The following is a 12,758-nucleotide window of genomic DNA, read 5'->3' on the forward strand; positions in this document are numbered from 1 at the left end:
GAGCAAAATCAAAATTAGGGTCAGAAATGCTACATGTAATATAGGAGATGCTTCTTGTTAGCAATTGATGTTGGTGGTAGCAGTTTTCCTATGATTTTTTGCTGGGGCTTATCAATTATCAAACCAATGTTCCTTAATTTTCTCTCTAATGATATGTTGCACCAAAAATAATTCTATGGCTTGGTTGATGCCACGATTTAATATAATATGCAAATCGGACATGAAAAAAAAATTACCAAAAAGAGAAAGAAAAAGGAGTGTACATTAGCACAATTGAAACGCTCTTTACAATACCGATTTTCTGGCTTTGGCTCATGTCCATTTTGATTTATTTTTTTTCATTAGTATTTGTTATTTATTTCCAATTAAATTCAATTTTTCTCTCTCACATCAAAATAAAAATATAACAATAATTAAAAAAAAAATGCTACTTCTATAAGCAGCTCAGTTATACACTTAAGATCAATTTTTTTCAAAATAAGATATGCCGTCATTTTTAAAAATGGTCTAATGGTAATGACCTTAGATTTGTTTGACTCTTGTACAAAACTTTCTTTACTAATTTTTAATTTTATTCATTTCAAGTTTCTTCCATCATCTCTTAAGTTGTTTTATTTGATTATTTTAAAATAAAGAGTCTATTTTAATGTGTTCTAGCTGTTTAGATTATCATCAAATTATCTAATTGTTTTGATATTTCTTAGTTGTCGTTTTTGGTTATTACTTCTGAGGGTTTGGGTTTATTTTTCGCATCCATTACTTACAATAGGATACAATTAATTAGGGTTAGTAAAATAGAAATTTATGTATAGTTGACGTTCATTTCTTTTCTCGCGTAAACCTCCATAGAATAACGTTCTAAGAGTCGGGAGTGCTCTATACAACTATGTTAAAATTATGCAATTTTAAATTTTATATGTATCAAAATTCGATCATTAAATTATGGGCATTCGTACTTCTTAAAACTAAAAAACATTTTTTATATATATTTAGATTAATTTTTTAAAAATAAAAAAACAAAAAATTGTTTCTAAAATATTAAAAAAATTAACGCCATAGAAAAACTACATAATATTTTTTATTTTTATAATTAACAAATCTTTATAAACTTTAGGGTTAGTTTACTAGGGTTTTACTGTTTCGTATAATTAAGTACTAATTTTTAATAACAATTTATCTATAAACAAGTAGTATTCAATTGTTTGTAGGCAGTATGAGAAATAAGATTCCATTAAAAAAAAGTATGAGTGATTGGATATTCTACGAGGTTTCGAATCTTAATTTCTCTATAAAGCTGCCTGCACCTTCCAAGTGTCCCTAAATTATAATCATTTAGGAATAAACATATATATACGCCAATTTTTTTATTATTAATTCTTTTAGGACAGTGTTACTCCTTTTTTAATTTTTTTTTTACAAAACGGATGAAACGTTAATATTTTAACCACAAAATAAAATATTTTGAAATAATATTTTTATTAACAACCTTAAAAGATAAATAAAAAACTGGGGGACAAAATACAAACACAAATCATTTATATTTTTCTTTATTTTGTCACTGTTCTTGTATATTTTATTGGTCAATTCTAGAAAACTATTTCTTTTGGGTCTGGGCTTTTCTTAACAACTTGGGCCTGGGCTAGAACTCTAGTTGACCTTCACTTTGGACAAGGCATTTAACATTTGGGCTTATCCCCCTTTGAAAATGTAAAAGTGCATGGGATTCAAAGTTAGGCCTAGGTTTTTCTTATAAAAAAAATTAAGGCGTATTCTGAAAACGAAGGGTGGGCTACTGGGCTTTTAGGTTGTCTTAGCCAGACCTGGTTCTTATAAGCTATTTATTAATATTAAAAACTGTAATTATGTTAAAAAAATAACAACTGTAATTAGAAAAAAGTAATATAAAAAACTACAACAAACATGATACATTAATTATTTATAAACCAATTACAATTTATGATTATAATTGAAATTATTTTGCCATGAATAGGAAAAGTTTATGATTTCATAGCTCACAAAGTTACTATTAAAATAAACGAATTTCTAAAAAATTAGAGTATTGAATGTGACTATACTATAGGCCTAGCTTTTGATCACTACTGTTCTAAAAACAAATGACATAGTACGGTGACCATACCCCTCCACATTATCTGTGCAATTATTACGAGCAACAGCCAAGGATGACGGGCAGTAGATGTCAAAAGTTTTCAAGTATGCACTGTATTAGTGCAAAATAGTATCCAATGGTGCACCATACTGTTCACCAATCCATCAACAGCCACACCACATAGCATACATTTTGTACATTCACCTTGTTAGTTTTCATCTATAATTCGGATTCAAGTCTGTTCATTTTTACTTTTAGTCTCTTCAAAAAAACTGTAAATGATAATAGTTTTTCTCTTAATTGACACTTTATTTTATGAATTATCATTAAATGCAGGCTAAATGTGATCTTCTTGCTCTTGCCATTATCAAGTGTTTAGTGCTACATGTTGATTTTTGTGATGAGGAATAATGCTATTTCTATATAACATTGCTTCATCTTGTTTTTCTTCCCCCCAAAATGTGTGGGAGGGCTACCAACCAATATCAGGCACGTACAGGTTCTGGGGTGTCAGAATCCAAGTCAAGCTTGAATTTAATCCAAGTAAATTATATGTGGCTAAAAACTTTCTAAAACGTATCATATATACATTTTTTTTTTCTTGTAAGAGTATAGACATCAAACATTGTCTGAGTATATCATTATTGTTGAAACGGACTGTTCTAAAATAATTTGCGAAACATTTTAAAAAATAATAAGAAAGATGTCGGTCGTATGAGTGAAATAGTTCCAGTGATGTTGATTTGTGCATCATGGTTATTGCTTTGCTTCTTATGTGCCTTTTTTGGCATTTTTCTGGTTATGGGGTATACCTATTTGGTTCTTAATTAATTTTGTACATAAACTCCAAACATGGTTTGGGCTTTGAGACAAAGTTGCCTCTAGTAGTAGAACTTGGGTAGGCCCACAAAAATTGATATCCAACCTTCTCACCAAAATCAAGTCACTTGATTAAAAAAATGTAAAAGGAAAAACAAAAACAACTCATAATTTACAAGCTCAAATTTACCATCATTTTTCAAAACCCTTTTGAATACAACATATATATGGTTATAACATAAATGACACCTTTTTAAAATAAAATGTTAGTCTTAAAAAGAGGTCCATCCAAAACTGTTGTGTATACGTTTATCCTACTCTCCATGTTCTATAACTCTTTTATAATTGGACTGTGATTGATAAATACAGTGTTTTGAGACCTTTGGTGTTGTGTCCCCCAATGCCTTTGATAAGGAGTGGGTTGCCACTCTCCATGACACCATGTATTTAGATTTCTTTTTTCCACGTGGTGTTGATGTGCTCCCTTGAATGGAATGCACCCACACAGCCCTTATTTTTCATTCCCCAAAAGGCCCTTCCTTGAGTGGCTACAAAATCATTTTATACAAGGGCAAGAAAGTACTTTGGGACGCATACAAATCTAAAATTACGACGTCGTCCCCACGTTGTGTCATCTGATTGTGGCACCCACGTGGCACATGTCCGCATTGAAAGATCTTTATTGTCTATTGAAGGGCGCACACTTATATTAATAATTGCAATTTTTGTTTAAAACTAAAGAATTATGGAAAATACATTGTTAGTCCTCAGCTCACATGCAACCATCGCTTTCACTTCCCTATTCTCGGCGTTTAATTCGGTGATTGAAATGCTTATGTTTATGTTATTTTCTAAATAATATCCAATTTCTTCACAAATTAAATAAATCTACACCCACGTGACATCATCACGTGTTTCATTTATTTTTCTTTTGCGGTCCAGCACACTGCATGTCGTATGAGTCCGCAAAACAAAGACAATTTATGTCTACAATGTAATAATATTAATAATAATTATAAGAGGGCCCTGTATTCCCTTCTCAACAGTTTTACAAAGGAAAAATAGTTATACAGTACAGTGACAAACCCGAATGTTGTTGCTGTATATTCTCCTGCCATGCATATTATAAAAGCAAGAATATAAAGATAGAATGTGTTTGACAAGGTTCATGAAAGTAAAAACTGATTAGTTAATTAACTATTTTGTACTAAATGAAACCTATTTAACAAAGGAAATTGTTTTAATAATTAGTTTTTGTTTTGAAAAAAATATTTCATGAATATTTTTTGAAAACATAACATTTGAGTTTGTAAGTTTCAAATGTATTTTTTGTATTTATTATCTTATCATAATTTTTAATTTTTATATTATTTTATACTTATCAATTAAATGAAAAGTTAAATTAGTAACTATTTTTAGGTTAATAGTCAGTTTGTTAGTTTTAAATTTGTAGGTTTTGAATTCTAACAAAAATTTTAATTGTCGGTTAATTGATCTACTAAGTTTACCATACATATATAGTTTCAAATTTTAGATGTTCTCCACTTCTACTTATCAATTACATGGTATGGACTGCACAGTTTAGTGAAAACACCTTCATACAGATACAAGTCTACTTGTCATTTCATTTTGTGAAAATAGGATGTTTGGATCATATGTATTTTATTCTGGTGGAAAGAGGCGGATAGTCCAAACTCATACTTAAAAATTGTACTTAAGAGGAGGAACTTTTATAAATAATATTAAAATCTAAATTAAGTATGTTTAAAATCAGATCAAACGTTTTTTTTAAAGAACGATAAATCCGAAAGAAAAAAAAAATCAAAATCCCATTGATTTCTATGCTACATCGTATACCATATGGTTGTTGTATCAATTATTGAAAATTATAATAAAAAAGTGTAATGGTATTATCTGGTTATTTTCAGATAATATATATACTAATGAGAAAAAAACTTTGAAAACAAAGAGTGAAGAATATCAAAAAGAGGAATAAATGTTGAGACTGGTAATGTAAAGATATATCTATATGTTCATAAACTTGAAAATAGTTAGCATACATAAGATTATGACCTAAAAATTTAACACAGTCTATTATAAAATTAGGGTTGGAAATAGCAAACACAGTTTTCATAAAATATGCTTAAATACATGAGTTTTTAATAGATTTTCTCATTAACCATATTATTATTTTTATTTACATTGTTTTTCTCAGACAAAAATTGCGTATAACGAAAAACCGTTTGAAAAATGGAGTCCGAGAAAGTCAAAAGAGTACGCACCGACGCAAAAATGCATGGGATTCAGCTTCGCTTAATTGCTTCCCTTCCTTAACCGGTAATCAACCTCTTTTTCCCGGTTAACCTGTCGGTGCCATAACTGTCGGCACCGACACGCTAGATTTATTCCCGGTCACTTTTCTTTTCTTTTATTTTTTTCATAATTTTATGGTCTAACTAATAAAAATAAAAATAATATTTGCAACGGTGCGCTTTGTTCCTTTCTACGTGCCTTCACTATCACTGGATATTTTTTCGCCTCCCAAATTTAATTTATACTGACGTGACATGTGACTTGGGAGAGAATATTAGCCTACGGTGCGGACCAGGTGGTACGGATTGAAGTGAAATAGTGTCTTTTGATTATGTGGACCCCAGTGTACCATTTACAGTTCTGTGAATTGGCATGTAAAAGATCACGCACGCACGTGACTTACACCCAATATTAGCTAAAAAGCAGATCAATAGTAACGACTCACACATTGGTTATCTATAGGTAAACTAGTTAGCTTTGCAGATTAGAATTTGTGAAAATTTGAAATTATATTGTTAATCTTTTATATTTTTTTATCAAATGTTAATATTATGAGAAAAAACAAAAATATGAATCTGGGTAATAATCAAATAAAAGTATATTATATTTTAATGAAGGACTCCATCAACTAAAAGAATCAATAAAAAAAACTAAAAAATGAAAAAAACTTAAAATATATAATATATAATATCATAATACTTATAGTGTTATATAACGTATATAATATATTATGTTATTATGCTTGATTTTTATTATATTAAATAACATCAGAGAAACATTAACTTTAATTTACTTTCTTCTATTTATATTTATCCTAATAGCTATAAAAATATTTTTTTCACTCGTTTTTTTCATCTTATTTTCTTATTTTTGTTAAAAAAAGCTTAAAATTTAATTAAATCAATAGTTTAGAGTTCAAGTGATATTTATGGTAATATCTCAAATGTAAAAAATAAGGATGAGAAAGGAAGAGAGTATATATATATTAATAATCAGAGGACTAGGTAGTTATTTACTTTTTTTTAAAAAAAAAAATTGACAATATATGGAATAAATTTTGTTTCAAATTATTAGATTTTAAAATAATTTTTATCATCTTAATTTAAGAGTTTTAACATATATATATATATTAAAATCATAAAATGAGCTTATCTAACTAAGCTAGCTTGAACTTAGCCAATAAAATATGAGGTATCGTTTTTAAAATTCGAAAGTTTGAATTAAATTTAAATATTTATAGTCAAATTAAGTTTAACATAGGTTAAAATTACAAATTAGAAAAATAAACATTATTCGTTTTGAACATTTTTTTTAACTTAAATTGATTTTAATATTTTTACTTAAATAGCTGAATAGTCTATTTTACCCGTCTATCCCCCTCACTCTTATACGTTGATTTTAATGTTTTTTGAAGGATTTTCTTTTAGTTACGTATTATGGTTTTTTATACTTTTCAATCTCATTCGACTCGAATTATCCACACATGGCATACAAAATTGTTAGTTACATATCCGCACTTCTTTAACCAAAAGTATGACAGCCTACGAAAAATATATTTGGCGGTGTAATATTTGTTTATCAATTATGAAAGTTCTTAATTAGAATTTCACAGAAGCTAAATTTTAAGTGACATTTATGCTTTTGTTCCTTAATCATGTTATTCCTTGATTATTGGGTACGAATATTTATAAAACATCGTAAATATTTAAGTTAGTGAAAAAAACAAGAATATAAAAATATTATATCAAATTATGATGTTTGAGAATACGTTTTCTTTGTAAGTAATTTGTCATGTTAAATCGAGAAAGCAATATCTTATGCAAAAGAAGATAAAAATATGTTTCACAATTTGACATGATAAAGAGCGAAGAAAAATAGGTTTTATCCCTACGTCAAGAATAAAGTCATGACCCATGTCTTCTAATGATCTTGAATAACTAAGAAAAATTAGTTTAGCCAATATTTCTTGTAAATGTGGATATATATTTTATTGGTTAAAGAATGTAATCTTTTGTAGCCACAGCCTTTGAGTGTTATCGCGATATGGAGTGATATATAAATGGCAATGGGCTATGATATCTCTTCAAATTCAAAGTATATGCTTGGAATGTGATTCATTATAAGGATCATAGCACATTTTAAATTCAACATGGAACACTCTTCAAGACATATTTTTCCTCGTTGAGATATTTTCTTTATCAAAAGATATACATGTTGCATCCACTCTTCAAGTTGTTGTGTTGACTTGTGGTGGGGCACCAACCTTAGCCAATGTTAGAGGCTTGGGCGAACACATGTAAACATTTTGGGAGTAGCTCGCTCAGTCTATGCCCATTAAACTTGGTAACTCGATAAAAAATCAATTACTTGAAGTCAATATAAAATTATTACAAATAATAAATTTACAGTGTATTTTAAAATATACGATAACGTTAATATATTAAAAGAATAAGTGGATGTACTGAAAACGTAACCCGAGTCCAATCATTTACATTGAAATAGTAATTATCATTAGTCAACATGCACTTAAAATGATGCTGGTTCAGCTTGTTGTTTCTCCGGTGTCGTGTTTGTTTCAAGTTTTCATCCAACTGCATTATGCTCGTGAGCTGTACAAGCCTAAATGGATCACACATTCTTATCATCTTGTGCATTTTCTTGCAACCCAACACCTTCCAAAATATTTATTCTCTTCTACCTATTTAGTTTAAGACCAAAACTGCAAATTTTATGTCATTTTTAAATTATCATGGTTTATAATAAATTCTTGTTCATTCTGTGCCACTCCAAGAGACGTGAAACTCATTTGTTGAGTTTGCTTATTTAAAATGTAAAAAGAAAAATTACAGGAAAAAAAATAAGCATTGATCAAGATTATTCAAATTCAAATTTTGCACTGTAAAACTTCTGTAAGTCAAACCATGATTTTTAAAAAATATGAAAAATAATAATTAGTACCTTTCATTAGTGCATTGGTCAAGAAATTAAAAATATTTTTATTAAAAATATTTTTATTAAAAATATAAAATTAAATACAGTTACTGTCATAATTTTTAATGTATTTTAATATAGTTTTTAATAAAAAATATTATTTATTAATTTTTTTATCCATATCCTATAGGCATTTGACTTTAATTATCACAAATCGGAGTGAATTTCTTTTAAAAACATGTAACTGTACAATAATATATATTTTGATGATGGTAAATTAAAATAAAGTTTATTATAAATTAATTTTATCTTCGGGTATACTTAACTTAATATATTTTTAAAAATAATGAATTATTTTAAAAAACAGAAATCCAAACATGAAGTTGGATTATTATGTCAACAATATATCAAAGTCTTAGTGTGATACCGTATATGTTAGTTAATAATTAAAATATAATTATTTAAGTTATAATGATTTGTCGCAAATTAAGGACTGATATGTGGGGGCAGGCACTGTAGGTGGCATGACCCACAAAAGTCCCTGAGAGATCACATTCTGTCGCGGGCATTGTTTAGGTACGGTGCTAGCACACATGGACCCCACCTTCACATGATCCACCCAAATATTTCAAAACAAAATATCTTACCACTCACTCACTTTCCTTCTAAAATTAAAAGTGTTAAAATTAAATAACAAGACATGGGGTACACGGTACTTGCCTTGACGCAAAAAAGTCAGCATAGACACGTGGCGGAATGCGATTTGGTAGAGTGGTAACAAGTGACGAATCAGAAGCGATGGCTAAAAATGGCGATGGCAAGGTCACGTGAGAAGTCCCCACGTCGCGTGCTGTTGCTGAACCAGCTGGAACTCAGTGGGTGGGGTCCACGGTAACTGCGGTAGTCCTTATTCGCCACGTTGATCAACATGTGGACCGAACCTTCGAACATGCAACACGGGACCCACCTCAACATGGAAGGTTAATTACGGTAAAACAAAGGTATGGTAATGGTACTATGCTGCCATGGACACGATTAAGCTTCGTTTTTTGTTACTCACTCCATCACACGCTTTCTCCTTCGGCTCTTGCTCTTTCTCACGCCTTATGATATTAGGTTTCTAACTTCATATTATATTTGGGGATATCAGATTTTATATTTGTGGCCAGTGTTTTAATATTTTCATCTTTATGAGAATAATGTAAATTTAGAGATAGTGAATTATGTACAAATTGGACCGATCATTCATCAAAATTATTAATTCCTACAAATGTCAAAATAAAATTATCTATATTAATTATTATGATATTTTATTTATATTAATATAAAACTTGAAATTGTCACAGAAAGTATATATATATATATATATATGCATGATGATCTGCTATCGGTGTATCAATAAATTTAAATGTTGGTTACATTTATAAATTATATTTGTAGCATTTTTTAACGATTGTCCTGCCTAGGCTACGCATAGTTAAGTTCGATGGTATGCATTTCTGTTTATTGTTGCAAATGTGAATTTTTATGTGTTCCAAACTTATAAGTTTAAATCTTCTTGTATAGAACGTGCTTAATCTTCAAACTTATCCACCAATAAAACATGTTGAGAGTAACGACATATCATTTGACATTTAGAGAAATAACTAATTTACGATAGTTGTCTGCAATCTTTAATGATTAAATAAATAATTCAAAAAATTCCAGCAATGCTAACACGACCAATTATTTAGATGAAGAAAAAAAAATTGAAATCTGAAACATTATATGGAGTAATTCAACACGCATTTTAATTAATTTTTAAAAGAAAAAGTTCTTAAACTTTCATGTATCATAATTATTATGTACAATGATACGTGGTCGTATAAATACTTATATTTCCTATTTAGGGATATTTTGGCATTGAATCTTAGTTTATATATGATGCATGCTAAAACAAAAAGGATACAAAGCCATGTGCCATTTTCAATTCGCACAAGTACTAGGGCATTTTGCTCCTTGGACCGACACAGAGAAAATTAATTTAAGGAAGCAACTTGATTACTATATATATTTTTTGAATATATGCGAAATCCCATTAAACCCCTGATTTTGAAGACTTAGCAGACCATGCGATTCAATGTTCAATCACGTCGTTTATTTAAATTCGTTACATTCGCAATTAGTTAAGGAAGTGACTTCAATTAGTGACTGAGTGAGAAAAGCGTCGGTGCAACTTCTATTGTTGACGGATTTTATTTAATTTTTCATTGGTTACATATTAGTTCAATTATTATTAAATGACGAAAGTTTTTTGGGGCATAAAAGAATGAAAAGGACAGTTGAAAAAATGATGATAAAATACAATAAATGAGAAAGTTGCTTATGATAAATGAACTGTGTTTGCCATGTGAAGTCAAAAAGTATAAAACAGTTGTATTCTACCGTATAAGCGTGTTGAAACATATCAAAAGAAACAAAATAAAACCTCTTTCTTTATCTCTGGCTTCAACTCATCAAATTTTGTTTTTATTTCCCATTTAACGGAATTTGATACTATCCTTCAAATCTGAAGATGATGCCAATTATTTTTATAAATAATTATCTCCTAAAAGTTTAATTCATTGAGGTATATATAATTGAAGAAGGAAAGAACTGGAATTAAGGTACCTAAAGAGGACAAGAAAAAGTTATCTAAAGACACGTTAAGGAATGGTAGAGTTGTTTCCATAAATAGCGTGTTAGGCGCTACCATGCCTTGAATTGTACACATTGATACCAAATAAAAATAAAAGTAAAACTCAGTTGTTGTTTCAACAAACTTTGAAGGCTGGGATTTTTGGAATGATTAATTGCCATAAAGCCTAACACTTGAGTGATTGAAAATGTTATTGGTTTTTGAACCAATTATTAATAGTATTATATTATTATTATTTTTTTTCCATTTAATTTGAAGAATAAGTCTTTTGGAAGAAAGGGATTCAAAGAGTGCAACCCAAGTTAGTTAAAGAAGTAAAGAATGAATGGAAGTAGCACCACTGCACTACCACACACACTGTCTCCCTTTGTTCCCTTTTTAACAGATTTTTTCAGAGAGAGAGTATTTTTGAAGGGATTGATTCAAAGAGTGTAACTGAAGGTAGTTAAGGAAGAAAAATAAGAGATCATAGATTGTGATTTGTGAGAGTAAGTGAGCCCATCATTTCTATTGGCCCAAAGCCAAACACACTTCAGTTGTGCAGTCACTTTTGTCAACCTTTTTCTTTTTCATTTTTAAATCAAAATTCTTTCAGTGGCCACCTGTTCATTTTAAACCTACCCATCTCTTGCTTTACTATAATCAACTTTGTTAACCAAAATTTGTGTCAATCATATATTTTTTAATAAATTGAAAGGTCTTGTATGATCAACATGCCTTCTTAGTTCTTACGATACATATAAATTGGCACTGTTATTACAGTGCAGTTCGTGTAACAAGTTCCACAAAATGGTAAAGAAATGTGATAGTCAAACAAAAAAGGAATGAAACTTTTTTTACACCAACGTCGAATATAGGAGTGGTATTTAATAGTATATAAATTGTGCCTGAGCTTGTTGGTTGTCATGCCAAATAAGCATAAGCTCTGATTGGACATGAAAATAATTTTCTTATCAAGTGGGTTAATTGGGTTGTTACCTTTTATGTCTGGCACGATTCAGTCTTTTGTTTGGTTGCATGTGACCAAATCATTCAATATACTGAAATCTAATTTTGTATTCATTTTCACCCTTTTTTTAATTATTTTTCTCTAGCTTCTGACTTTACAAACTCTGGATACCAGTAATCAACTTAGAACAAAAATATGAATGTTAAAATTAATTCAATCAATATAATTTTTACATGATAAAAAATAATTAATGTAGATATTATGAATCTATATTAATAATGTAATATATTTTATTAATATTTGATATAGTAATTAATTTTTTTATAGTAATGGCGTTATTTATTACTATAATTTACTGATTTTTCCTGCGCTGTGTGTAGATTGAAGATTTGGTTTATTTAAAATTTAATACACAAATTAAATTGGTAAAAAAAAATATAAATTTTATCAAAGAACAGCCTTGATTAATAAATTATTTAATGTTTGCTTCTCAAACCTGTCATGGAATACACGTTATATAAGAAGGGAGAAAAGTTATGTTCGCTTTGCATTTTAGTTTTTCTATGACAAAATTAATTATGCTATATTATTAACTTAATTCATTTTTTATAATAAACATATTTTTTCCACAAATTAAAACATTTTAAAATATATTACTTTTTCCATAAAAGAAAATTGTCTCCTTCCCGAAAAGGAAGAAAAATATGTTAGTGTTTTAACAATCACCATAATTGGAAATAAATATATTTAATTCGTTGCAGATAAAATTGTAAAGATATATTATATTTTATCGTAATATATAATATAATAATTATAACAAAGTTATAGTGTTATACACTAAAAAAACAACTTTTTATTATCAATTTAATAAATCCTTTTTATTATATAATAGCAAACTTGTTATTAATTACATTAACAGTAAATACTTTAGATGTTTTAATTTTTAATATTATGTTGTTATA

The sequence above is a fragment of the Abrus precatorius genome, unplaced genomic scaffold (assembly GCF_003935025.1).
Source record: "Abrus precatorius isolate BTA unplaced genomic scaffold, Abrus_2018 Scaffold7, whole genome shotgun sequence".
Lineage (NCBI taxonomy): Eukaryota > Viridiplantae > Streptophyta > Magnoliopsida > Fabales > Fabaceae > Abrus > Abrus precatorius.